Source organism: Lissotriton helveticus, chromosome 4_1, assembly GCF_964261635.1.
Source record: "Lissotriton helveticus chromosome 4_1, aLisHel1.1, whole genome shotgun sequence".
In the NCBI taxonomy this organism is placed as follows: domain Eukaryota; kingdom Metazoa; phylum Chordata; class Amphibia; order Caudata; family Salamandridae; genus Lissotriton; species Lissotriton helveticus.
This window is the reverse complement of record NC_136063.1, coordinates 498,796,428-498,821,374: the sequence shown is the minus strand read 5'-3', so window position 1 is coordinate 498,821,374 and position 24,947 is coordinate 498,796,428. Positions and strand designations below refer to the sequence as shown.

At 41.6% G+C, this 24,947-nt stretch overlaps 1 protein-coding gene across 1 annotated transcript in view; it reads left to right on the top strand.

The window, feature by feature from the left end:
* RALYL (RALY RNA binding protein like) overlaps positions 1–24,947 on the top strand; it is a 1,751,515-nt gene that overhangs the window by 329,174 nt on the left and 1,397,394 nt on the right. The window contains exon 2 of the mRNA XM_078687094.1: positions 6,999–7,049. The gene's annotated coding sequence lies outside the window, so the exon portion shown is untranslated. The remainder of the gene's footprint in view (positions 1–6,998; positions 7,050–24,947) is intronic.

The window sequence follows — 24,947 nt, the reverse complement described above, 5'->3', positions numbered from 1 at the left end:
CTGTTGGGCTACAATTCATGAAAGACAGCACGGAGAGTCACTTAAAAGAAGCACAATTTTCGGTATTTTTCCACTTTTAAAAATAAACACAGACCGAAAACACATTGTTTTCTGTTTATATTTATCTGTAAAAATTGAAAAAAGGGAGACTTATTCATAATACAGTATTGCAGAAGTGCAGTGGATTACACATATACCCTGAATAGAATTTAAACAGTAAAATTAGCCCCCATATATCAAAGAGAGGCAGAGGAGAACTGAAATAAAACACTGCAATTTTTGATGTCCAGTGTGTTCCTTAGTGTCTTCCTGTTTCAAGTATTTCCTGCACATCGGGCTTATTTCGATTCTGGCATCAGTTTGAGAATTTTAATCAATCACTCATTCATGATTGTTTCAGGTGTAAACCTCTAAAAACAGATCAACAGCCAAAGTAAAACATAAAGTACACAATCGCATACAAACAAAAGCATTTAAGATACACTAACACAACCCATCATAGCACAAATTATACACCATAACACACAGCATAGGGCAGTATAACATGCCCTAACATAAGAAAGCATAGCACAGCAAGATAACACAGCACACCATAATACATGGCAGCTTAGCACAGCATAACACAGCAAAGCGTAACAGACAATAATATAATGCAACACAGCATAACACAGAAAGCACACTCTAAAATAGTACAGAATAGCAGACTGACACAACACGACACAACCTAAATTAACACAGTGTGACAGACAATATGAGCAAAAATAACAGAGTATAACAAACTATGACACAACATACACCCTACCATAATATAACTCAGCATACAACAACAATAAAAAAAAACACCTTAAAAATAGCACTGCATGGCACAGAGTGACAGAACACAACAAACCCTATCCTAGTACAGCAAGGCACATCATCACTCAACATAACCCAAAACGCATGACAAAACATACCACAGCATAATGCACAATAATACAGCACACCATGAAATAACATAAAATACTCTGACATAACAGAGTATAGCAGGACATAACATAGAACACCTTAATATAAACCAGCATAGCACTGCACTACACAGTATATCACAACGCTCCATAGCATAACACAGCAGAGCACAGCAAAACAAAACACAGCACACTATAACATAATAGAGCATAGCACAGGACCGCACAGTATGACAGACTGTACCAGAGCATTGCCCAACACACACTAACATAAACAGCAAAGCACAGCCTGGCACAATAAACACAACACGCCTTAAAATTACTCAGATTAGTGCACCCCAAAATAACATAACACATCCTCACTCAACACAACACAGTATAGCACTACACAACACAATAGATCACAATGTGCAAAGCACAGCATAACATAACATAACATAATAAAACAGCCCACCAGAACATAATACAGCAAAGTACAAATGGCACAGCATGGCACATCATATTATTACACACCATAGCAGAGCATCGCACAACATAACACACTCTGATATAGCACAGACTGACTCTGCAAAACAGAATATGATACACCACAACACAAGTCACCACAACTCTGCACAGCACATCTACTGCACCCTAACATAACACAACACACTAGAATATATCACAGCGTAGCACAGCCTGACAGAACATAAGCACCCTAATATAACACAGAATAACAGTGTGACCGAACATAAAACAACACACTGGAACATATCACAGGATAGCCCTGCACAATGCAACATAACTCAGCACACATCATAACATATCACTGCATTGTGCAACATACAAAATACCAAACCCTAAAATCACACAGCATAGCACAGCATGACTCACTGTAATACAGCATCATCTACCTAATGCAGCACTTCGCATCATGTCCCAACATAACCCAATACATTATAACATAACAAATAGCACAGCATGACACAATTTACCACACCCTAACTTACACTGCATGGCACATCCTGATGCCACATGACACACCCAAACATAACGCAGTATAGCACTGCATGACACACATAGCTCAAGTACTCCTCGAATGGATGCAAATGTACTACTTTTTAGAATTCACAAATATTGGCAGTACTAGGTTTGGAAAGCTGCACCAGTCTCACATTTCCAAGCATACTACTGGCATTTAAACACCAAAAATGTGATGGGATGAATGCTTAAAAATAGTGCAATCACGAACCTGTGTTAGGTCTTAAGGTGTGTCCCCTTTTCCTCCACCTGAACCCCCGCTGTAACAGCTTTACATGTGATACTAAACCGGCCTTCGGTATACAGCTTTGATGTAGATGTGCCTGCCATCTGTCCAAGAGTGAACAGAGAATATGGGCATAGAATTTGTGAGATAGAACCAGCACCTTAAGTCTTTTTTTAACGTTTAATCTGACAATACTAATATTGTAAAATAAAAATAATATATGAAATATCACACAGAAACTGAATCAGCGTTAAAGCAAACATATCTGACCCATTGCTCTCAGCTTCAGGCACAGGTCATGAATCGTCACAGAGTGATCGAAGCTGCTTGTGACCGATAGTGGAGTTTTGTGGCGGGCTTTGCTACTCTTAAACTGATTAGACGTTTAAGGGCATGAGGGAATTAAGAGGGTTGTCTGCACATCATAGTGGCCGGTGAATCGGAGTCAGTATTCTATTTACAGTTCTCAGATAATGGTCCTACCAGCAGCTAGACCACACTCAGACCAGCTCCTTTTGCCACTTTGGAAACTCGGAGGCCATTTTAGATGTACTGATTAAGCCTCTCACACCTGTTCATAGAGATAAAGCTCTGGGAAGTGTCTATTCTTTTATCGATCCCTCGAATGAGAGAAATTAATCGAATTGCTTAGAACTGTTGTTGCTTAGCTTGAGCTAAAAAGACTTTTTTTTAGACTTTCCTTCAAGTTGCTTTAATACGTCTGTATATAATACATTAGTAAAGTGAAGTAGTGCGATATCCATAAAGTCCTGGCAATAATTCAAGCGACTGTACTGTAGAAAAATGTAGATGATCACTGCAAACATTAACCTAATTTTTGTGAAATGCAGCAATGTTTTATGTTTTAGAGCTTTCCTTTAACATGCTTCGTATTAACCACCTCTATTGTGTAAGGGGAAAGGCATGTATAGAAATGCAGTTGAGAGAATATTATGCTTGGAAGAAAGGAACATATGTTTTCCAGTACATAAAACAAATTATCTTCAAGTACTGGCAACTTCCTGAAAGCTGAATATTGTTAAATATTTGTAAATTGACTATAAAGATATGAGATGATTGGTAAGGGGGGGGCATTTTGGCTCCAGTAACATTTCAAGATGGATCCACTTTGTTTTACCAACAGTGAGCAGCAGGTATTGGTCATTTTTAATATCTGTTCACTTAATGAACTTTTGTGCTCATCTCTAAATTAGACAAACAGAACCCCCATGTGGCAGACTGTCATAAGTGCGGCTGTGACAGTTAAGTACTTGAGCGGAGCTCCAGAAACCACTGGTTCAAATTAGGCACTGTGTCTTTGGAAGAAGAACTAATGCCCCCAAAGAGTAGTGGTGAACATTGATCGATGCCATGATTTTTGCACAATTATGTGACAAATTACGTGCGGCACCTGTCTCAGATAAATGACAGGTGCTTTGTTATTGTTCTGTTAACATTTAACTATGGAATTAGGAGTGGACAAATATAGTGTTATATCACCTCCATTTCCAATTTAATTGCGTTATCGTTTGATATGTTTTGTATCTGGAAAGCATAGCACTGCATGGGTAAAGGAGTTTCCCCTGTATCGTTATGTGTTAAAGCCCCTAGAACAATGACTTGTTAGGAGAAGGAACATTTTAAAGGATGTTAGTTTTCGAACATGTGATGGATTCAGTGCTACCTACCGCAGGGTCATGTGAATTACATTGCATCAATGTTTTAATGGGTGTGAAACGTGCTCCTTAAATATTCATATACATGTCTTTCATCAGCGCTCCTACTCTGTCAGGGAAACCTCTAATTACCATTCTTTGTCAGTAGTTGATGCAAGTGGTTGCTCAGATGTGTTTCATTGTCAAATGTGCTCTATTGTAACTGCCATTGCTTCTGAAACGCCAAGTCTTGCTAACGTTTCGATTACTGCTGATCTTAATAAGTGGCGTGTTGATTTGCAGAGTTAAGTACATCCTAAATGTGTGATTTTGTGTAATGAAGTGTGTCTACGAAGCAGTTGTTTTTTTAGGAAATGATGTATGGATTTCCAACACAAGTAGTTCTACATAGACTTGCAGAACTTTATATGTAAAAGAATCAGGGTCGGTGCCTAAAGCTCTGCTTAGAAGCTGCGCCGGTGAAATTAAATATTGAAATGCATCCTTAATCCGCTTGCAGCCACTGTCTGCCCTTTATCTTACTCTTGCTGGTCACTGCTTTCTCCTTTTGTGTCAGTCTTTCCTATTTCTCTTCCTCCTTTCACCCCATTTGTGTGTTTTCCCTCTCTTGCTTTCTATGAATATCAGATGAGCAGAGGCGTAGCTTAATCAGTGGGATTTGGTTGGTGTGAATCTCTAACTTCCCTTCTAAAACAGCAGTGAGCCGCAGGGTAAATACGTGAAAAAGACCAAGGTTCAGGTTGGACTGATCTCATGAGAAGTAGGGTCAGTACTGATTTGCATTAGGTGGGCCTCTGGGGCTGATTTAGAGTTTGGCCGACAGGTACTCCACTGTAACAGCGATGGAGAACCCTACCTGCTAAACTCAAGGCCCTACTACTCGATTTTGAGGTGGACCCCCACGTTTTACGCCAGCAGAGTGGACAGTTGGATGGCTTTTTTATTTTTTACTGTCCATTCATCACTGTGAGGTATCTAATGCCCATGAGGGACAGTAAAAAAATAGAAATAACCCTCACACCATGGAAGAAATCTCCCATGGTGTGGGTAATCACTTATTTTTTATTACTCCCAGTTTGGGCGATTGTTTTTGAAAAATAAAAAGCTTGGAAGAGTTTGAGGGCCAGCTGCCATATTTGATGGGGCTGTCTGACAAACATTTCCTACATTGACAGGAACCACCTTAATGGTGCTTCCTTCCAATGCAAATATGTCTTGGGACCTGGAAACATCTCTAAATGTATTGGACAGAGCAAACAAACAGTTGCAACATAAAACCATCCACCACCCAGACTGCCTTTAATCCACCTGCCAAAGTCTTTATGAAGCCTTTTCTCTAGAGTGGCACAGTGGGCAAGAAATTATGGTTTGATACACTACCCTGAGGGATTGGTTGTGGTTAAACTATTTGCAAGCATTCATCCCATCAACTTTTTGGTATTTAACTGCCAGTAGTATGCCTGGAAATCTGAGACTGGTGCAGCTTTCCAAACCTAGGGCTGCCAATATTTGTGAATTCTAAAAAGTAGTATATATCCATCCATTTGAGGAGTACTTCTAATGCTGCACATTTGCTACTTTTTTTGTTGTGCTGGTCACTATTCAGTTCCTGATCTGAAAAGTGATCCATTTTAAACCTTAGTGAAGTCAGGAGACCCAACCCAGGGCCCCCAGACCCAACTACAAAGTCAAGAATGCATTTATTTGGGGAGTGACATGCCAACCACACTCAGTGTCTTTCTCTTCTCCAAATAAACAGAATATAGATTGTGTCTTGCCACAACTGCCCTCCATTCTCCCAAATACACCGATGACACCAGGTGCCTTTCCCATCTTAGGACCAGCCATGAAAACACCCTCTCCACTCAATCGATAATAGAAGCACAATACTTGGCTATCAGCAACACTCACCTTCAAAATAGCCCTCTTTCACTCGTGCTAGAAAATCTAATGTTTGTTTCGTGTCATCCCCCCAACCACCATCTGTGCATCCCACCCATCTCCCCTGTGACGCTTCCCTCTCTTCTCTCCAGCAAAGAGAGTGTGTCACACTGCCAGCAGTTCTGCAATAGCCGCTCTTCTGCATGGCCCAGAATTACCTGTCAATGTGACCTAGCGCAGCCCATCCTTACAGGTGAGGTAATGGTTAGCATTCCCCCATCTCACTTGAGTTTGCAGTGGGAGAGAGTGGACTGTGAAGCCGCTTTCCACCATCTTCCATGGTCTCTGGGGCACAGGTACATCGGCAGACTGGCAACCACCTAATTCCTTATTCTGATCTCAGAGCAGAGAATACAACTTAAGTTTTACTGCTCTGATATCAGAGCAATGAATAACCGGGTTTCAAAACCTAGGTTCTTTCAAATGGCATATTATGCCAGCAATAAATAATGAAATTCTTCAATGCTCAGCACTCAAAGGGTTAAACACAGTTTGAAATAGTTCAAAGCTCTCACCAACACATAGATTTACATGGACATATCTTAGGGGTGGATTTTGAATGAGGATAGCAGTGGTGTGGCGACTGTTCCATGGGTCCTAGTCAACCGCGGCCCATGCAGGTAAGAGTAGTGGGGACAGGTTGGGGGGATTCGACAGATGACCACGATGGAAATTTAAATGAATAAATCATTTTCCCTCGTCGTCTGTTGAAACCCCCCACCCTGCCCCACACTCTTACCGGCAAGGGCCGCGGCTGGTCCTAGTGCAAGCAGGGAGAATGGCCACCCTGAATCCTGTTTGGTTAGTAAAGGATACAATAAACATGGATAAGTGGGCCATCCACACCAACGGGCCCTGGTTCTACTTCACCTGCTGCCCTTTTGGTAGTTTTGCCTCTAGAGGAGAACACCAGGAAAAAAAACTAGCCTTGCATTGACAGAGAAAATCACACTAATTTGCCATCGGTAATGTAACATTTTCACAAAGGATATGCTCTTAATTTCATAGGATTGTTCTGAAAGAAGAAGCCGACTGTTCAACAAAATTGTAAAACTGTTATTAATTCTCCAGAACGCCTCTGAAAAGAATTCATCCATGGAACTTTTATTACACTTGTGAAATTGACAAATGTGTGTGATTCCTTTAACTGTCCAAGGTTGACTTGAGATTCTCTCTCTCACTTTTTTTTAGCACATTGAAGGGAAGAAGACTCTGGCATCTGTAGCATCAGCTGAATTAAAGGTAACTTATTTTTTATGCATATCAAATGAGTTCCCAACAGCGAACAATTGAGAATATGTTTGCAGTCATTTCTGATCTGGGACGCTGCATCTGCACATGGCATTAATGGGCTGTGAGCTGCGCTACATCAATATGACAGCTTCTCGCGCCTCGTGATGGGTACCACACTGTCTCATAGTGCACTTAATAGATACGCTTCATCATCCCAGAGACCAACTTGCCTCAGTTTCATCATGATGTCATCTAATGTTTCATTTTGAAAGAACCCTAATATTACAATGAGAATATTATGAAAAATGAAAATCAATATTTTCATTTTGACTACTGCACTCAACATAGTCAAACTATTAGTTTTTCTGTCAAGTGCCCAAGTCAGAAAGTGAATGGTGAACATATAAGTCTAAGTATTTTAACACTGGGACAAAAGTGTGACTTTGTTATTTGTGATATCTATATAGTGGCTTGAAAAGATTGTAACAGTTTCTCTCATTGGCTAAACTTCGTTACTTTTGCTGAATACCCTATATTTTATGCCCCTCCATCCATCCTAATTGCACCACAATCATGACGAGATGCATCTCAGCATGGATGGAGGAGGTAGTCTGTCGCAAACTTTACAAGCCTGCCACCGGAGTAACCGAGAACAGTCCTGACCTTTTAACAACACGTTCTAAATTCTAATTCTTCACAGAATTTGGTTGAACGTAAATATATGTTGCATACATGTTTTCCATTTTGATTATTTTTAATTAATTGACACGATTGCATTTTTACGTTTGTAGCTTACATTGCGGACTCTGACCTGGATTGAGCACATACACATATTCGAAATTGCAGAACCCTAATATGAGATTGCACCAGCCGCTGGAAGATCACAAGCATTATAATATGTTTACATGTTTTTCTCATTGCAGTTGTGGCTAAAATGTTTCTAATAACATAGGTTTATACGGAAGTCAAACTGTGCAGGAAAATTAGTATCAGAATAACAAAGCAATGTGTAAAATGTGCCCCGCAGTCTTCAATAGGCCCAGTTTTCAGGGCTGCAAAAAAGGACTCCAGTCATCAATTTGGCATTACCCCTGTGTGGGGATGCATTCATAGAACACCCTATTAGCAAGTCTTTCCGCTTTGATTTGTACATTTTTGCTCCATATCTCTCTCTATATTTTAATATATTTAAGAAAAAGATTATTTAGAAAATTAGCGATCTGCTCAAAAAGCTATTACCGATGTGGCAGAAAGAACTACCTAAACTATTAACTGGTAATACTGCAATGTGGAAGAATAAAGTCAAGACAAATTGTTGCAATAACGAAAAAAAATCCAATTACTACAAATGTATTAAAAGTGGCGACAGGTAAAACAAGGGATAAGCAAAAATCCGAAATATGTTTGCATCAGAAATATGTTTGCCTCAGCTTGTGTCATCAACATAGGATTGCCACATTCACAGTTTAAAGTACATTTGAAAGACTATTAACTCTGGAGAAAGGTCATACAGTAGGACTGGAAGTTGATGCAGAATAGTGTGGAAGCAGCAAAATAATTGAGGGTAGGAACCACAGACCGTGTTGTTCTCAATAATTAATAATCATCTCAAGGAACCCACTGGGGAAGGAGCGACCGAATCTGCTGAGAACAGTTTATTCTGCACAGCTGCCCAGATTGTAAAATGTGTGGACAACCATATGGGCAGCTGGACAGTTAGCTAGATTATTGAGCCCAAACAATGTATGTTTTGGCAGTGGGGATTGGGCGAGAGCAGACTACCATTAATGGGTGGTGGAAATCTCACTATTACCTCATATCACTGGTAATCTTTCTGCTAAGTGATGCAGGGAACAGAGATGTATAATCTCTGGAATGTATTCAAGAAACACGGGACTCCTTGGATCGATAAGGTTACTGGGGCAGGGAAACAAAACATTCTCAATAGAAACCAGCACCCTCGTTAACCTTGCAATTAAAATTTTCTTGGAAACATCTCTCAGAAATGCACAAAAGCATGTACGAAACAGAGGATTGTGATAATTATTTCAATGATTTATTATGCTGTACACAAATCTATTCTGCTGTATGTTATCTTTCTTTTGTAAAACGTTATTATTTTTTAACTGGACTATACATCTTCATTGTTTTCGGCAGAGGTTGCAATGGAAACAAAATACAAATTGATAAAACAACATAGCATATGCTTTCATTCACAACCATACACAATGCATACAACTCATACATACACAAAGTTTTTCTGTAACCACATGGGTCTTAATTGTGTTCTATAAACTCACGAATGAGTTTATATTCAACTTCAAAATCACGTGTATATTGCTTTATTGCATAATTAAATATTCATAAATATTAAGTAATCATTAATCTTATTAATTCAGAACTGTGGCTAACATGTTGTGCTTTCAATGGGCGTTTCGGCTTGAAAAGCCTGCCTCAGGAACACCACATTCTCTAGACTCCAAAATGTTTCCATAAGCTGCAGTTAAATACAGGCATGCCAAGCTTTACTTCATAATGAATAAAATATCTAACAAATAATTGAGTCTACGAGGAAACCTCTATCCCAAAAATCTTTGCCATAAGAAGACATTTTTTCACTACTCGGGGCGACAACAAGAAGAGAACAACTGCCACCAGGCAAAGCTTACGGGTATTTCGGGATAGCGGTTTCCTTGTAGACTATATTATTTGTTAGTTATTTTATGCATCTCTGAAATTTATCATAAGATGTACGTGAAGATTTGGGGAGACTTTTTCTTGACAGTATTAAATTTAACTAAAACACATTTTTTTATCATCATCAAATACTTTATTGGGTTTATAGCAAGACAAAGCATTAGTTCGTACATCAAAAAATACATTTAAAAAAGTTTATTCAGATAAAAATCATGATGAAACTATAACAGTAAAATAGATCACATATATGAGCTTAAAGTTTCTCTACATGATTGTTTTCTAAGGACGCGATATTTGTAGCTACCAGGTTGCTTATAAAACTAGAGGGATCAATCCCGGCCCATTTCCTTTTATTTCCATTCAACCCTGATGGGATAACATTAGCAATTATACCTGTGTTGGAAATCAAATGTGAACTAATCGGTAATTTTAAGATTACCGGATTGTGATCGCTAATGCAAAGGTTTTTTTAACTTTTGATGCAATTCTAATAGAAACTAACACAAAGAGGCCACCTTTAGCCCTGCCCCTAGTCGAACTTGTAGCTGCCATACCGTAAGATGAAAACTCATCAAAGCATATTGGATTTGTAAGCCAAGTCTCTTCAATACATACAATCAGGACTTTTTTTTTGTACATAATTATCCCAGTCCTCAGGGGTTGTTTTGTTGGCCAGACCAGCAATATTCCATGATACAATCGTTACTTCAGATGGGTCTTGGTCATTGGAAGGAAGAAACTCTTTTCCTGGGTATGTATGTCTTTTATTTAGAAGTGATGAGCTATGGGCTATTAATAATGTCACTGTGGTTGCATCCTTTGTTACTACAATCTCAGTGCCGTCAGAGTGTATAAGTCAATCCATCTTCTCTAGACCATTTAGAGCTGCAAAACGGTTGTTAGTAGGGCTAGAGAATTTCCGAGCCGGTGTAATCGTTGTTTCTACAAGGGGCCATTGTCTTGGTATTTGTGCCATAGAGTTAGGTCTTTAAAAATATCCCAATGGTACTACTTTTATGTTGCTCTTAAGGCACCCATTTGAAGTATACATATTCTGGAGTGACTGAAGGGTATTCCTAATCATATAGGGGTTTCTAAAATTCAGTACAATTCTCTTTCACGGTTTATGGGGAGTTTCCACTCCACCCGACTCTCCTCATCAAGATTTCCTTGAATAAGGCATTTGCATCAGGTACGCGTTGTGCTATTGAATGGACTGCCTCATTTTTAAGATGCCCCCTCCCCCCCCCCAGGATTCTTTCGTCATGGATCTCAGGCCGGGGAACCCAGTTAGGATCAATACATATGGTGTGGCCTCTGGCGAAAGGTGTAATGTGTTCTTAGAGTACTGAATATTTAAATCTTTCCTCCTATTCAGTCCTCCCTGGCTTGGAGACCTCCCCCTAGTGTTAATGGGGTTTCCTGGCTGTTCATTGGTGGTATAGTTTAAAGTGGAAATTATATTCTCTCCCTCAGATTGAGCTGTTTTTTTGGGGTGGGAGCCTGGTTAAAATCAACTTGCTGTACGTTTGGGCCTGACATTATCCTTAACATCTCCTTGTCTTGCCCAATTGGTAGTCTAACTAGTAGGTCCATTTGATTCTCAAGTAGTTTCAGTGCCTCTTTTAATTTAATTTCCAAGCAATCCAATGTTTTGGTTGTCACCTCTAAGACCTGCTCCATCATTGTTTCTACACTTTTGATTTGTTCACTCAGGGCTTGAATGCGAGAAAAGCTTTCCATTGAGACAACCTCATTTGATCTAGGAGCTTTATTAGGTCGCCTTTTCTTTTTAGATGGAGGGGACTTGTTGAATGAGAAAATTGACCAATAGGGGACTGTAGGCATTTGATATACATGGATTCAAATTTGGTGCAGGCTCCACTGCAGTTTTCATAATTTCCGGCTTGCCTAGCTCAGGTGCTTCTATTGTGGCAAGAACTTTTAGGCTCGCCCACTGTGTGTACATCAGCCTTTCCTCTACATCCAGAATCTCTTTGATTGATCCTTAACATAGTTCCTGTTAAATGACTTGTAACAGAGCTTGTGGTGATGGAATTGCCTTCCTTTGGGCCTAAGTTTGTCGTTTGTCGTGTGTTATGTACCCATGAATGACACATCCAGAAATGATAGAACTCAAATAGGCACACTTACATCTCAGGGCTCCAGATGAAAAGGGAAAGGCCCAACCCAGCCTCCTTCGGCCACGGACAGGCACAGATGGGCCTGCCTTTGGCCCGGGCTTAGCCGCGTGCGTCCTGCAAGGTGCTAAATGGGGCAGAGCTTTATAGCGTGGTGTCCAGCCCCAGCGGTGATTGCCAACACCTACTGGAGCTAGGTAATCTGGGGCCTGGAGTCCCCCTGCAGCCGCACACAAACATAGCACCCTCCAAATTTAGTAAAGTGAGGACATTCTGACATGAGAGTCAGACTGAAAGCTAATCTTCCTAGAAGTGGACATATTTGAGGTAACGTTTGACTACTGTTCTGAGGTAAAGCATCTAGTGATGATGTCTGTTTGTTGATATTTTAAAAGTGTTTTGTGCTTTCTTTATGTTTCTTAATATTTGTTTGGAACATTTACTTCTCATTTAGTTATCAATTTGATAAAGTTGCAAATGAGCTCTGATATATTGAATTACATGTACATACACATACCAAGTATAAGAACACTTCAATTGACAAAAACCCCATATCAGCTTTTTTTCAACACTGTTCATGTTGAGTGGATGCATATTTGGCAGGTGTAATAGAGGATGCTCTGTGAATATATTCCGTGCTGTAAGTGGAATGAAAAAGCTGAGGGATCTTTAAAAGGGGAATAGCCAAAGAACTATAACTAGGAATATTTTCAAAGAAGCATGGCCCATATATTTATAGGCATGGCTTAACCATGTAAACTAAACTGTTGTTCCTCACACAACATGCCTACTGACCAATATCTGTGTGCCTGTCACACACAAGGACAAACCCATTTATCTAAAACAAAGCAGAGATCTTGGTCTTGCCAATGCTTGTTAGATGTATTTGATAAATAAGAGCAATGATTTTGTTGTGATTAATTTGTATTGAAAATATTTAATTTCTGAAAATATGAGACTGTGAGTTAAACATTACTAAATTCTGTGGAAAGGTTAGTGGCCTCCAAATTATCCCAGACACTCCAGTTCTCCACTTCACACAGCTTTCTTCTGCATCCTCTCACTTTGGAACACACTTATTCCTCTCCCCCCCACAACTTTCTGAAATCCTCTATTTGCATATCTCATATTTTCCACAGTTACCATTGGCATATATGTGATTATTGATCTGTGCATTTTGCAGAGAGATAAAGAAACGGGTGTGTTTGGAGTCTGCACACCTCTGAGATCCACAGACAGGTACTGTGAGGAACTCACAATTCCATCAACTTCAACTTGAAAGCTGTCAATTGTTTGATGTCATAGGCACCCTCTCACTAGCTGAACACACCCGAATGCCTGGTGGCAACTCATTTCAAAGTATGCACTATACGAGAGTCATATGTTGCGTGATAAACTACTGAAACACATGATCTTGTAAAAAAAGCAAAGAGCCTTGGGGAAAGCAAGATGAATTAAAGTATGTGAAATGTAAAAGGAGACAGCTTTGCTGACATGGATTACCATAAGGGTTTCTGCAGTCATTGTTGAGAAATCGATCAACCTGTTCACTAGTAGACTTAAGGACATGAGCAAGTACCTGTTTCAAAGTTCATTGTAATTACTTCTGAGTCTGGAACACTGCAGGACCAAGCCCACTAAAAGCGCTGAAAATATTTGTAAAGTAGTGGATATCCCCAGGCTGATCAATATGTATTTGTAATGAATGGTCAAATCCTCAATAAAGAATTGCGATTCTCCTATTAGCATGACCAGAGAATCTGAATTTAATTAAATACATGGAGGGTAATATTATGCATTCATCTTTTAATGCAGTCACAAGCAGCCGCACTAAATCATAAAGAAGACCATTCTAGAATGCAGTGAACACATGGTATAAAAGGCATGAGGAGCAAACAGACTGCCTCTTTTAAATTAATCGAAGCAACAAAAGTTCCACAAAGGTGAGATCCAACTTGATCTTGCAAGTGAAGAAAACAGGTGTCCAAAGGGAGGAAACAAAGTGAGAAGAAATCAAAGATGATGAGAATATTCCATCAGGTGGAGTTATCTGGAAAGAAAGAGGAAAAAGTTTAAAAGGTCATAAACTCGAGCGGTAAAGGCAGTATAATCAAATGCATAGAATAATCAACATAGCAATAAGTACGTGGTTAGATCGGTAGAATCCTCTGCCTGTTCCTCTGAAGGTTGAGAAGGGCCGTTGGTTGCCACGGCTGGAAGAACGGCCCCTTCTTCCAGCCTGTCCAAAAAGGTTAGTGTTAAAAACACGTTTCATATTGGCCTGTGCCTTGTCAAAAGCAGTAAAGGTAGAGACATATTTTCCTATTGATTAAATCATGTCTTCGCCAAAGAGGAGGCCCCTGGGGTTCCGAGAGGGCTCCTTTTCAGCTAAGTCACCCAATTTGGGGTTGATCTTCGTAAGGATGGTCCTCCTCCTCTCAATGTTGAGGCTGAAATTGGCCTTGCTGAGGAGGACGATGGCCCTTTGGCTCCAATCTCTAATGATCCGTGTGAGGGGGCCAAAAATGTCAAGGAGGCGATCCTGGCAATCCTTAAGGGCTCTTTCTAGACCTCTCCTTGGATCTTTGACAATTTAAATAGAAATGTAATCAAGTCAGGGTCAAGGTTTGGAGTCTGACAGACTTTGTCTTGTATGGAGGGTCTGGAGCACTCGGACTTGAGGGTGTTCCGAGTCTCTCTTTCAAGTGAATTTCTGAGCCACCTTGTAATAAACTGGGAAACATGTTCCTGAGGGAACCATTTAGAGCTATTGGGGTGGGAGATGTTGAGTAGGGAGAACATCTCCATTCCCAAGGGGTTGAGGATAGCGTTTTTAGAGGAGGAGGAGGTGGAGTCTACCTCGAGTTGGTTATTAAAATCAAGGTCTTCATCATCGAAGTCTAGAACAAATTCGTCTTAGGGGTTCTGGAAACGTTCCTCCTCCTCCGAGTCAGTGTCTGCGGCGTTCTGAGCACTATTTTAGTTTGTGCCGCTAGGGACACCCATCAAATTTGTGCCACCAGGGACACCCATCAAAGTTGTGCCCCAAGGGACACCAGTAACATTTGAGGCGCGAGGGCCTCCCATCAAATTTGAGGTGCTAGGACCTCCCAAACCAGTTGAGGTGCCAGGACCTCCCATAGTGCTTCCAGAAAGAGGCTCAGAGTGTTTAGACTTTTTGGTGCTCTTGCCATGAGTGAAACATTGAGGATCACGATAAGAGGGGTTATCAGGAAGATCGTCATGATCAAAGGCGAGGGGTCTCTTAGAGGACATGACCTCTTTAAGGGTGTCCAGCATACAAGACCTCATTTCCCTTTGGAGGAAGTTTTTAAAAGATTCATTAGAATGATTAGGGGAGTTAGCAGTGGCATCATCAGAGTCACGGTCAGACATAATATTGGTTTGTTTGGTCAGTAGTATAGGTTTATAATCTGCCTTTTTGCTTGTTTTGGCCACAGTATGGATTAAAAAGAATTCAAGTTTGGGAAAAAAATCAGCTTGTAATGAGGGTCAGTGAGTATGAAAGGGGTAGGCCCTTAAAACTCAGGACCTGGGTCCGTGGGTCAGTACATATGAGGATGGTCTGAGTATGGCAAATATAATATACATATATATACGATTCTAAATAGAACCACGTTCACCTTTAGAGTTGAAAACAGTCAAAAGGATATCAAATTTTTTTTATATTTCATTCATTATGGCATTTTATTCATTCATAGCCAAGATTATGCAAAACAATTTATGGTAGAAACATGTAATTGTTGCATCATTACATTCCATATTCGAAATCGGTGCTCTCTGTATCTGATTCACCACAACGGCACCTTTTGCTAAAAGTAGCCCCCCCTTCTGTTTTTAGACCAACCTACCCATTGAGGACAGACCTACCTGTGCCCAGTTTTCGCCGGCACATCAAGTAAGTCCCTCCCTTTACCTGCCCACGACATAACCCTTGATTCAGTAAAGCATAGGGCCCTGATGGCACCTATTTTATTGTATTTCAGCTTCATTGGAGCATTTCGGAAGCCCCCCTGCGGACGGCACATTCCATGACCGTTTGCTGATGTAGGTAACCACCCACATCACCAACTTGATTATTATTACCACGTCTGCTCACCCTCTGTAAAGTTCTGATTTATGTATTTATATTACCCTATAGGCTCTCTTTCCTCTTCCTGATGAAGACCCCAACATGAGGCTGTGAATTACCCTTCTTGCGTATCAGGGGTCGAAACGTAGAAATACGCCGTTTTTCTTTGACACACCATAGGAGCTAAATAAGAGATGTATTCTCATAATCTATGTGTGATGTAAAATTGGGAACCTTTGCCCATTAGTCTGGTTGTAGAGGTTTTTCATTTTTAACTTGGATGCAATTATTATGTCACAACACCTTTACTCTGTCCCCTTCACTTATTCACTTACCCTTCCCTTTCCACAGAGAGCACCGATTTCGAATATGGAATGTAATGATGCAACAATTACATGTTTCTACCATAAATTGTTTTGCATAATCTTGGCTATGAATGAATAAAATGCCATAATGAATGAAATATAAAAAAATTTTGATATCCTTTTGACTGTTTTCAACTCTAAAGGTGAACGTGGTTCTATTTAGAATCGTATATATATGTATATTATATTTGCCATACTCAGACCATCCTCATATGTACTGTAATGAGGGTCAGGCTGAGTTAAAAAAGAAAAGTTATAAAAAAATGGTAACGCATGTTCTCCTTTCAAAATTGGGCATTGATGATGAACCAATTCGAGATTGTCTTTTATAGCAATACATTACAGTGCACTTGACTTGTCAGGCAGCATTTCTTTAGTTGTTTTGGAGGTCCACGTTACCATACTTTCATTCCATGCTGAACTTCCAAACCATAAAATTGATGAAATGATCACTTTTTCGCTAATGAAAAAGATAATATACTTACTCTAGAGAACTGTAAGCAAACTGAAGTTGACAGACATTATATCCTAACAGGGTTGACACATGTTTTTCTCTGTGTGATGTTGATTAGAGAAAAATACGGTCGAGTACCAAGAACAACTGTAATAGCATGTCTGTTAGCGAATTACGCCTATGCTGATAAGTTATGTACGAGTCATTGTTATTTCAAAGTCTTTCAAGTTAAATTTACTTGATGTATCTCTTTTTGCTTGCTTTTGGGCTGGATAGTCTTATTTCTAAGGTGTTTTAGTATATGCCATGCAGGATCTTTCCGATGTTTTACTCTTCTGTATGTGACACTCTTGCACTTTAATTTAACATTTTAATTTCTAGTTGCTTGATCCTCATTTTTCATGAAACCTATTGCAGTATTTTGATGATGGGTTGCCAAGTCTTGTTGCAACATGATAAAAGAAACACAACTAAACAGACAGAGACACACTATAGTAACCCAAAACAGTCATACATATCTAAAGCCTGGACTTTCACATACACATTTTGGGCATTCACGGCTATTTCCTGATTCAGTAAAGTAGAAGCTAACAATAGAGAAACATTTTTCTAGCGCCCTATCTAAATCCACCAGTAAATTGTTAGGATAACTTTTAATTTTCTATTTTTCTTTTGTGTTTACATGGAAAATGATTTTTCACCCTACATTTCTTTATTAGCAGGCATTGGCAAACATTTGCAAATGCTTTGATGGTCATCGCTATTTGCTTTGCCTTGCAGCCTTGCAAGATTCGTTGGAAATACACCTATGCTGGCAAAGTCTATAGTAGTGACTGGCCATCTTGAAAGTCTATTTGTTATACTTTAGGATTCCCACCATGTTGCATGATGCAACTAGTAATGATGCAATTCAGTCACCAAATGGAAAGTATAGAAAAGAATGTTTTCTTATATTCAGGACCACCGCCATGTGACATGATGCAAAGTGACATCACATGATGATGTGGTCTATCTGAAAGTGTATGAAATGTGAATTCTATACTTTCAAGATGGTCATCAGGTTGCTTGTTGATGCAACTTTACAGCCTTCTTGAAAGTATAGTAAAATAACTTTTCTATATTTTGAAAATGACCAGGCATCACTTTTGGATTTGCCAGTGCTGGGCACTTTTAAAAGCATCTGCAAATCCAAGAAGGGCAGAGGAGGGGAGTAAAAAGCAGAGCGGGGAGAGCATGGTGGAGAGAGAAGTGGAAGAGGGACAAAGAACTTAACACCAAGCCCCAGCAGATCATGGTTCCCGATACAGAGAAAATCAACATTACCGAGAGGTGGGAAAGTTGAGAGGAGGTTGGGAGTGAGGGAAAGCACACTCATGCTTAAAACAGAATAAAAAAACAAAGAGCTGGAGGAAAGAGCAGGTCATAGGGGTGGGACGACAGAGAGGAGAGGGAGTTGGTAAACGAGCAAAAGAGCACAAGCATGCTCTATGACTAGAGAGAGAGGAACAGAACAATGCACACCCATGGAGTGCTAAATTAGAAGTGAAAGCAAATACATTTAAAACAAGCATTTACAATGCAACGGTTTCGCCTTTGTAAAAGTTAGAGCTATTGGCATTGTAAATGACAAATTTTTTATTTATGTGTTGGTTTTGAAAACAGATAAATAAATGGCATTGCCATTTACAATGCTAATAGCTTAATCTCTCACAAACAGTAATAAGCATTTGCAATGCAATAGGTCTCGCATTTAAGCGAGTTTAAGGTATTGGCATTGTAAATGACAATGCCTTTTATTTATGTTTTAAAACCAAAACATAAATAAAAGGGATTGTCATTTACAATCCCAATAGCTTAAACTCACGTAAATGCGAGACCTATTGCATTGCAAATGCTTGTTTTTCTTTGTTAATAAACCCTTTCAGTCTTCAGTTCGCTATGCACTTATTTGTTAACACTTGCATACTTTGCTCTGCGTATTCAAGGCCAAATGAATCCATGGGTAACAACAATAGTTCTGTTAACAGCAGTTCCTTTCCGCCCTGTTACATAAACTGGCCATGCCATTCCTGCCAGCCTGAAGGATCATTATGCCAGGAGGTAGAACCCTCCTGGCAGGTGGCCTCTTCTTTTTCTCAGCTTCCTCACCTGCAGAGACACAGCTCCCCGGTTTCAAAACATTTTAATGCCTCCCTCCCCTCCATCTGGCACAACAAATCCAATTTACTAACATCTCAGCATCCTGCCGAACGAGAGGGAGATTCACCCAAACCCCATACAATCTTAGGCCTCTTGCTCACCTGCAAGGAATCATGGTATAGGTATAGAAACATACATTTGAGCAGACAATGAATGAATGACCCTGGTTTCCGTGGTCCAGAACAAATGCAACATATCGTTTGTAACACTTAGACTTTCACCTTCCATTTCTCTTAAATTGGCAAAGAGTCAGGGTGAGGTCCAGGGCTGACGTGGCTGGTCGACTCTACGAGAGTGGGGACTGTGATGCCTAATACTGCTGGGGTGAGCACCGTGCTGGATTGGACTCATGGCAGGGGGCCACTCTCACGAGGACAGAAGTCCCTGGACATGTAGGGTGAAGTAGTGTGGACTGTACCAAAGCAGCGTGAAAGCCCCTCAAGCCTCCCCGACCTATTGATCTGCTCCTACCACCCTGGTCAGTCAGTGATGGACCACAAAATGATGTGGCCCCATGCAGAATGTGGTCAGGGGACCCAAACCTCAAAGATATTCACACACCTTGGGCTGAGTCGGCCCCCGTGATGGGTGAAGCCCTTCCTGCACTGCAGGGGGCGCGGAGGCTTGCATTAGTCTCCTCATCAGTTTTAAACACAGTAAGTAATGTCATTAACAAAGAATTGCCTCTTTGTCTTAAGTGGGCATCTGTAGTCCCCTAATATGTCACCTTTAGTTCCCCCACTTGATGCTCTTTAAAGTGACTGGCGTCTGTTGTTCGCTGCACTTTGTGTTTTTTTGGCACAATTTTTCAGAGCAAAATGCATCAACGGGAAGACACATTTCGCACTAAAATACAACTTGAAATGCCACTTTTGCATTTTCGTAACTGCAAAATGTTGCCAAAAAGATGCGTAATTAGACGACAGCAAATTACGCGAATTTTTCACGGCACTACTTTTAAAGTGCATCAGGGACACGGTTTGTCCTTGATATAATATTGTTTTTAATACAGATGGAAACTAGCCATTCAGGCCACAGGGCATCATCTGGCATTGTATGTGCTACTGTAATTTGCCTGCACTATTGACATGCGTCGGACCAAACACAACTGAACAACCCCGGGAGTGACCTGTCCACACATTTAACGCTACCAGAGTGGGGAGAGACTTCAGGAAGGTCTCATTCCTAAGCAGCCCCAGCGGAAGCCACTCTTCCGGCCATTTCTGGCCACACCTGTCCCTGGCCAGGCGAGCTGCCGGGACTGCCCTGCCTGCTGCATCGACTTGCTGCACAGCGGTGCACTGGCCATAACATAACATAACATAGCATTGGCCGCGTCCTTGCATCAGTGTAAAGTCCATGCAACCTGCGCCCAGAGTGCCAGCTTCCCCGCCAGAGCGCCACGGGTGATCCTGGGCGCAGAGAAGCACGTGCCGCGCTGCGCTCCTTTACCTTCCCAGTAGGGAGTGATTTGGGACCAGAGTGAGCGGCACTACTAGAGGAAACGGGGCTTTCGCAGATTACGTGTTGTGACCAAGAGCCTGCGCGAGGGAGGCGGCCCATCTGCTCGCGCATAAGGAGATGCAAAAATAGACTATTGATCGTTTAAAAACCCAGGTCAGCAGCATCAGTGAAATATTAATCCTCTCGCCACAGGAAAGGAGAACAATACGAAACGGGGTGGAGGGACAGGGTTAACCTCTGTCCAGAAGCGATCAGAGACGGTCTGCTGTGCGCTTTCCAGTCCATGTGCCAAGGGATGCAGTTTGGAAACACGGGTTTGTGGTGCCTGTTAAATGACTTTCACATCATCCGTGACTCTGAGAAACTCCCGGTACCTCGCCCGGGTCACCCTCCGGCGTCGAGCTGTGAGGGTCGGGTTACAGGCAGCGCGGATACTGTTACCGTTAACAGAGCAGGCAGCGCTTTGCTTCGAGGTGTGAAAGTGCAAGCGCTACATCCGACTAGGGACGTAGAGACGCGAAGAAGCTACCCTCTCTGGGGGTGCAGAGGGGCGCCTCGCTTTATTGGGATGTGAAAGGGCTACATCCGTCTTGGCCAGGGATTTAAGATGCGTAGACACTACCCTTCTTGCGGGTGCATTAGTGCGCCTCGCTTTCTGCTGGTGGAAAACTAAAGTGCATGCACTCGCTTGCGTGGAGGCGCAGAGGGAGGCACCATTCAGCGCGGAGGCGAGGGGGCACACGTATCACCCTGATTGGTGGTGCAGATATACACAATGCTCTTTAGAGGTGGGGAAGTGCAGGCACCACCCTAAGTGGAAGTGCAGAGGTGCAATACGGTCTTCGTATGTGTAGAGGTGCAGGAGGCGCAGAGGAACACAACCCTCTGAAAGTGGGCGAATGCACACCCGCCCTGCGAGATGGTGAATGGTGCACTTCACCGCCTGGGGGTTGGAAAGTGTAGGCACCGCCCTTGGTCGAGGTGCAGAGGTGGCAAAGTGCAAGCACCACTGTGACTGGAGGTGGAAAATTAGAGGCATTGTTTTTTCAGGAGGTAGTAAAGCAGCAGAGTTCCCACTCTTGAGGTGGAGGTGGGGAAACGGAGGACCCTTGATTTCAGAAGGCGAGAATGTATCCACCCCTCTCAGGACAAGCACCTCTCTCTTAATGGAGGTGAGCAAGTGAATCACCACACTATCTGGAGGTAACAAAGGGAAATCAACTCTCTCTCAATGGATGTGAGAAAGTGCATTCACTACAACACCTGGAGGTAGGAAAAGAGCAGCGCCGCTCTCTCAATGGATGTGAGAAAGTGCATTCACTACAACATTTGGAAGTACAAAATGACCAGCACATCTCCATACGCAAGTAAAACAAGTCAAGTCCCGGGCCGGCAGCCTATCACAGCGCGGCCTAGGACAAAGGGGCGGGGCTTAAAAAAACACCGCGAAACGCCCCCGAATCGCGTTTTCAAGAGAAAGCGTGATTGACAGCCTCTGTCTCCCAATGGCTAGCCTCCATTTATGGAGCTAGCCAATGGTAGACAGAGGCTGAACCAAAGTACATATGTAGGATCATGAGGTTTCGCCATGGGCGGAGCAACTGCGTACGCAGTTGCAACGCCCAGGGCGAAACCTAAAAATGGTGATGTAATCTGTAGAAGGATACAACCCAGCCATTCAAAAACAAACTTAGACAGCAAATGCTCCTGGACATGTAAAAAAAAAAGACTAGGCAGGAAAGCCATCATTGAAGAGCAGGGAGACATGATAGGCAATAAAGGCATAATTTCATCATTACAGGACTAATCCAGGTCCCACTCTATGTATAGCTTTTGCAGTGCTGTCTGCGACAGACCACTCTCTGTAGAGAGACTGCAAAAAGGGCCCCTTTCAAATTTTTTGAACAGTTGTTTTATCCATGTATACCATTACACATGCACAGAAGTGTTGGAATGGCGTGGAAATCCACAGAGCTATGTTTTTGTGGGTGCTTACAACATTTGCCCTCTTCCAAAGCTTTACCAGCAGTAAAAGCCACACACATTTCAGACTGTCGGTAGTTGTGACTGTACAGGTAAAAAAAAATCTGATGACGACAACTTTGAGTCCTATCTTGATTCCCCATCACAGATTGAATAACCGGTAGTGTTGAATTTTGTTGTTTTGTAATACAATTTGAAACAATTTAGATAGTCTAAAGGATCACATTTTTACCTTTGAGAGATTTGAGCTAACAGTGACGTAATATTAAAGTCAAGTATTTTGAGAGAGGTCGTATTTTCTTATTACCTGCTATGCAAAACGAATAGCCTGCTTGAAACCACACCAGAGCAGGCTTAATCTTGCTTTACTGATGAACCTGAACTTTGTGAGGAAGGCGAGGAAGGCCTGGCTCATCACGTCTTCCAACCCCCGGAAGCCATCTCTGCCCACCTTTCAGGTCTGTCGCACTCAGCCTCAGTTCAGTTTTCTAAACCGATGTGACATCTGGTTGGGCATATTGCTCTGCTGTTATAGCTGCCGAAGCACCACAGTTGAAGCACAGGTATAATTAACACCATTTGTGTTGCTCACACATGAACATCATTGACACATTAGCGCTTTCCAGGTGAGCTGTATGTATTTATTGGTTAGTTTACTGGCGATTTCTCACGCCACTTGAGACACCATAATTGGGGGAGGGCGTACATAAAGGGTAATAAGAGAATGGAAGGAAAATAGCATTTTTGAGCTTCAAATTCAAGACAGATTTTCTGCTTCATGATTTTTAGGTCTGTAGGGCTGTGAGAAAGAGCACGGTTCACAGCTCTTTCAGGAGTTAAAGGTGAATACAATGTATTTGTTGGAGGAAGCGAATAAAAAAGTTGTAAACAATTCAGTATCATGCCACAGGACTAGTTATATGAAAGCTATGAATCTACGGCGTTTGTTTTGTCATTAGCTATGAAACTTTGAGGATACTTATAGTCGAAAGTCAATGTTCCGAAAAAGACGTGGGTCAGCATTCCTCAATACTACTGTTAGGGTACTCAATATGGGCTAGCTGGCTTTACATACTGATATATATATTTCTCATATAAAAATACAAAGGATAAAACTTAGTTATAAGTAGTAATATAACTCTCCACTCTACCATGCATTCTTTGTGACAAATAATCTATTTTCAGAAAGTGTAAGTGTTTTTATGAATGCTATGTTTTCACATGCTAGAAGTGATTTAGTATGCAAAGGTGTAAACAGTGCATGGAAAAGGCATTAGTTATAGTTAATGTAGTGTGGCGAGTGAGGTTACAAGACTATGGGCCCGATTATGATTGCAGTGAATCTGCTTCCTCCAGGCCGGCGGAAGCCACCGCCGGCACGGAGGATGCGGATTCACCGCTGCGGTGATTCAAAAGACCCCCCGCCGGATTAAGATGGCAGGGGGGTCGGGAAGACCGTCCGCAGCTTTTCCGCCGCGGTCCCGCGGCAGAAAATCCCTAATATAGTGGGGGTGTCTATCAGACACCGCCAGCCATATTAGGATGCATGCGTAAACATGCTTTTCCACGGTGGCTTTTCCGCCATGGAAAAGCATGTGGTCTTTTCAGTTTGGGGGCCCGTTGCGGGCCCCCAGGGTGTCAGGGGGTGGGGGGGGTGCACATGGGGGGTACCTATAGTACCCCCCTGCTTTTACATGAACAAAGCGGCAGGCACCGCGCGGTGCCTGCCGCTTTGTTCATGTAAATGCTATACATGCATTTTTAACAATGTGGCGGGTGCTGCTTCAAGCAGCACCCGCCGCAATGTTAAAAATACAGGATGTGACCGCCAGGGTGGCGGTCACATCCTAATTCGCACGGAGGGACCGCCGCTGCCCCTGCGGACGGTCCCTCCACCTCTGGGGTGGCGGACAGACGCAGGTCCGTCCGCCATCCTAATAGGCCCCTTAGTTTGGAGGTGGGCAACTTATAGTAATTTGAAGGTGGTGCGTAAATTATGAATTGAACTTATAATTATACCTTTACAGTGTTTAATGTTTGTGTATTTTAAATTGGGTTATATAGAAGGAATATAAAAGGTGTCTTAAACTATAAATTATCCTTAACCTTCTTTCTTATTGTAAGTTGATAGTTTTTATGTATAATTAAATATGTTTCAAATCGCAGTGTGGTGTGTCATTGGCTAGAGTGTTGTAAAGGAGAGTACAGGAGAGTACAGTACATTACATTAAAGGAGAGTGTCATAAAGTTTAGTGTTGTAGAATGGTGTTTTGTAGAGTGGAGTTGAATAGAACTGTGTGATGCAGCCTACAGTGGAGTAAAGTGTTATACTGTTCAAGTATCCTAGAGTGGCGGAGAGTCTCATACAGTGTAGTGTTATGCAGTCGAGTATCATTATTTGTGAGAACACAGTACATGGTAGAGTGGCGAGTTATAGTTAGTGTTGTCTGGTTAGCAAGCTGAAAAGTGTGTTACACAGTCCACTACATATAATAATTTGAAGGTGGTGGA